We start from the raw sequence: 4,887 nt of genomic DNA, 5'->3' as shown, positions 1-4,887 counted from the left end.
GTGAGGCAGTTTATTGTATAGTCAAGTGACAGTAAAATCTGCCTATATGCCAATTAAGTGTTTGTGAATGATGGGGGAGGGAGAAGGGGAAGCGATATTTCTTTGACAAGAAATGTTATTTTGTGGCCTGCTTGAGTCAAGAAGAACGCATCATGTAATTAATGAAAAAAAAAAAAATTGGTTCACTTGAAATAATGTTGCTGCCGGTGTACGGACAAGACGTAAATGTGAAAGAAGTACAGACATAGTGACACGACTTCTTTCAGCCACGCGGTATATGTACCCACTAACCGATAGTGAAGTTGCCGCCATGTTGGTTGCGTCAAGGTCGTTTCTTTCTCGCCAGGCTGTTTGTCAAAGGAGGTGAGTGGTAGTTACTGTGATAACAGTGATTGATGGTTAAGCTGTGTGTTGAAGCCAAACGAAAATCATGAAACCATGCCAGTAGTAGTACTAGTAGTTCTCCTTTAAGTAAAGCAGCTTTAAACTAGAAATCAATATGCAAGTTTCTACAAATGATTAGGTAAGCAATCTTTAATATTTATTGTTTTAAATCACAAGCTAGTAAACAAATAAGTTTCGGTAATTTATGCGGTTTGACTCAAAATTTTACTTTCCGTAAATACTTCGTTGACTTTGCCATAGCTTTGTTCAGTGACTACAAAATTCTGAATCCAAAATGTATATAAAGATATGACAACATGGTGTCTGTTCATTTAGGTCAAGTATGTTTGATGGTTTTAAAGATTTGTACTTTGTATTAACTTATAACTTGAGGAGAGATCCTTTTTTTTGGGGGGGGGGGGCATGTTATATTTCATATCATTTCTTTTGCCTGATTCCAAGCTCTTGTTGCCACATTTGTTTAACTGCAGTAATTGTGTAAACACTGGGAACGTTATGTTTACCACATGTGAAGATTATATCAAATTCAAATGTAATCGTGTTAAACTTTTAAAAAATGCTTTATTTTTCTTTATTAATTGGCCCAGTTACAAAATGTAGTTGTATGAGATAAGTTTGAGAAGTTACTGATTTCGTAAACTGTAATTTTTTTAATACTTTTTTTTCTTGACCGTATTTTTTATTCGTTTCTGTAGAAGGAGACATAATAAGTTTGTTTTATGCAGTTTATATAATCCAGTATAGTGGCCTTTATAAACTCGTTTGATGGCCTTTCTAAATTCTAGATTGTTCAGTTTGTCTTGGGGTTTGAATCATCTTAATCGATCCGAATAAAGGTCGTTCACCTTGTTTGTATCTACGCGCATGTCCACCCACGATCATCATCTTTTGAAACAAATGTGCCTGTTACAGTCTTCCTCGTTAGTCACCTGTCGACATTTGTGTACATATTCTGAATGCACGAAGTGTTTGCGACTGTCACGAGGCCTAGCTTTACTGGAGAATGACAAGCTATTTAAAGGTCTATTATCACCAGTTTTGTTTAGAAGTTGAAAACCCACATTTGTGTAACAATTATTTATAACTATAGTTTTTGTTTTTGGGACAGAAATACTTCTTCAACAAGGTTTACCTTTGTAAAGATGGTGTTTCATTCTCATAATATCTGAAGCTTGAGATACAAGATGAATAGCGTTTTGTTTGTTGTTAAACTTACGGCTATGTCATAAAACAAAAGGAACACACTTGCGCAGAATGTAGTTTTAGAAAGAGTAGTTTCAAAAGTAAACCAGCACCACATTATAAAATGTTAGTTTGAGTTTTTTTTGTTTTTTTTTTGTTACTGTTAGGGCCAGTGGTAATCATACAAAATACTTGTACTGTTATAGAAGCAATTCCTCGTAGGCGTTTTTCGAATATTTTGCAAATAGTTTACCGGTAGTTTTGTTTTATGTTCCTTAGTTATACTGCAGAGAACTGAATGTGTTACAGAGAGGTGCAGTTCCTGTGTATTTTCTAAAACTGGTTGTAATGTTATGATACTGTATTTGGGGTCAGTCAGAACTTGCGTTAGTTTACAACTTTTCTGTAGTCACACCAAGATTATTACAGTGTTAGTTCGAAAGAAACGGTTTTTAAAAAAGTTTTTATTTTTTCAAAAGCAAATATATAAAAGGTTTAAGGTCACTTTCTTGTTCTGGATATCCAACACGTATGTTATCTGGAATACTCTGCCTAAACAATTTATCAAAGAATGTATGTAATCTTTGTATCATACATAAAAATCAGTACAAAATACAATTTCAGTCTTACGTACGGTACTGGCATGATAATAATAAAAATATATATTTATTATTCATTACATTATTGTCAAACTTTTATTTTACGAGCCTTCATGAGACCGCGTATGACGAGAAAGGCCGCAATATGCAGTTGAACGCCGTGGATTTGGGGCCTTACATTTTACGACGGGTTAAGTGAAGGACAGGACATTTACATCAAAGCTGCGCAGTTCGTTGCCATTGTTTTTGATTCACGTTTTGGTGGTCTTAAAAGTTCCTTTAGTACATTTTATTTTTAGAGTATTCAGAACAAACACATTACTATTACATTTATATACTAGCAATTTTTGTGAAGTGCAAAAATAATATATTAAAAATTAAGCATATTTAACTTGCATCAATTTTTAATACAGGAATATTGTAACACCGGTGCGTGGTTCCCATTTTCTCTTAATTAGTCGTTATACTTATAAAGCAACAGCTTTTACCAGATGTATTTAGTTGTTCTACACGCAGTTGGAAATACAAAAGTTACCTAAGCCTTAATGTGTAGAGGATTAACACCAAATTAGTAACAATATTAACAAAAACGTTTCCTGACGAACTAAACAATGTGTATCGTGTACAAAAAAAAACGTGTACGTTGTGCTTTGTTTTCGAGCAAGAAAGACAATTGCGTAAAATGTGAACCGAGGTTTTAGCAAAAATATTTGCTCATTATAAACAATTTGTATGGTATAGAATTTAAACTTACAAACACAAAATTATATAAGAATTGGTTTGGCTAGGTTATCAATAGCTTCTGACCTAAAGAAATGCTTATTTTCCCGTTTTTTAATCAATGCCCTTTGTCTATTTGAGAATATAAAGCACGCCCTCTTACGGTATCGGCCAATTACATGTACAACAATAATGCTAAAAATTGCTCCCTATTATATTATTCCCTACTATACTGAGATATTACATTTAATTATAACTTATTAATTCGCTTTAATACAATTATAAGGAGTTGCACACTGCTTGCCATTAGTTAACCATTTTTGTTTTTACATTATTAGTATTATACCAATAATTTACCGAAGTCCACGTTTAAATGTGAAAACCACCAACTCCCTTCCTAACTGTTAGACTATATTCGTAATAGCAAAAGGTAGGTGATACATAATTTCAAATTTTAGACAGAATCAGCGTAAAATGTGTTGTAACAGGTGAAGACTTGTTAAGTTTACAGTCTTGTCTGGTTTTAGATTTTAATAAAGTTTAAAATTTCTCTGTTCCTGGCTTCCAGAATAATCGCTTGTGTTTCCGCCTCATCTTTATTTTCTTTGCCCTAAATTTTCCTGTTTTATACTTTATTAACTCGTTTTGAGAATTGCTCAAAGATGTAAGAATTTTGTAGTGTCTTTCGTTTTTTGCGATATCAGTTTTATTCCCTTTGTGTGCAGCTTGTTCAAACAACTATAATATTGTCTTCAAGCGAGTAATTGTACATATTGAAAATCGTATTCACTCTGTTGATGGTAGGAATGCTTGTATTTGGTTTTAGTCGATTAAGTTCGATTAGATGATTTTCGCAACTGTTGGCATTGCACAATTATCTTAAGAAAAATGTGAATGATAAGCGAACTGTTATTCCACAGTAAAAGTAATTTAATAATATTGTTGAGTTAGTTTGACTCCTGGAAACTAGGTTTTTTTTTTACATTGATTACCATCTTGGCAGTATTTTATTTCTGTTGTATTATCTGATATGTATATTTTGTGCTTGTTTCGTAGAGCAGAGGCGTAGTGTTGGCGGAACGCTACGGCACTTAAAGTCCAATAGGGAAATTAGACTATCATTATAAATTCTTTAATCTGATGATCGCTTAGAACGCGTGACAGAAAGTTTGGCAGGAAGCCGTCGCTATAAAATTTAGCAACACACCACTCTTGTAAAGTAATAATAAAATCGAAATTCCAAACTTACAAAAAAACAACAAAAACGATACAATATAGTGGTAACCTTCAGCACTTTTCAAGAAATACTTATTACCGACTTCTTCATACTTCACTGCCATTCAGTATTATTACATGTGTTTTTTTCCTGTTAGTGTTACAACGCTCTGTGAAAAAAAAAAAGCAGGGGGGGGGGAAGACTGAACTCGTTCATTTCCTGTGTTAAATATATTCATGGAATTTCGTTAGGGTTACAACGCTCTGTGTAAAAAAAAGGGGGGGGGGGTAAAAAGACTGAACTTGTTCATTTCCTGTGTTAAAATATATTCATGGAATTTCGTTAGGGTTACAACGCTCTGTGTAAAAAAAAAAAGGGGGGGGTAAAAAGACTGAACTTGTTCATTTCCTTTGTAAAATATGTTAATGGAATTTCGTTAGGGTTACAACGCTCTGTGTAAAAAAAAAAGGGGGGGAGGGGGTAAAAAGACTGAACTTGTTCATTTCCTGTGTAAAATATGTTCATGGAATTTCGTTAGTGTTACAACGCTCTGTGTAAAAAAAAAAAAGGGGGGGGTAAAAAGACTGAACTTGTTCATTTCCTGTGTAAAATATATTCATGGAATTTCGTTAGGGTTACAACGCTCTGTGTAAAAAAAAAAAAGGGGGGGGTAAAAAGACTGAACTTGTTCATTTCCTGTGTAAAATATATTCATGGAATTTCGTTAGGGTTACAACGCTCTGTGTAAAAAAAAAAAAGGGGGGG

The 4,887-nt window shown here is 33.6% G+C and overlaps 1 long non-coding RNA gene across 2 annotated transcripts in view; it reads left to right on the top strand.

Moving 5' to 3' along the window:
* The window catches only part of LOC111089001, a 38,180-nt gene continuing 33,293 nt past the window's right edge, over positions 1-4,887 (top strand). The window contains exon 1 of one of the 2 annotated variants that reach the window (XR_002613381.1): positions 1-363. This is a non-coding gene — a long non-coding RNA (uncharacterized LOC111089001). The other variant, XR_002613380.1, reaches the window with a different exon arrangement.

This window comes from Limulus polyphemus, unplaced genomic scaffold (genome assembly GCF_000517525.1).
Source record: "Limulus polyphemus unplaced genomic scaffold, Limulus_polyphemus-2.1.2 Scaffold4979, whole genome shotgun sequence".
NCBI lineage: Eukaryota > Metazoa > Arthropoda > Merostomata > Xiphosura > Limulidae > Limulus > Limulus polyphemus.
Note: the sequence above shows the minus strand (reverse complement) of the source record. Positions and strands in the feature narration are given on the sequence as shown.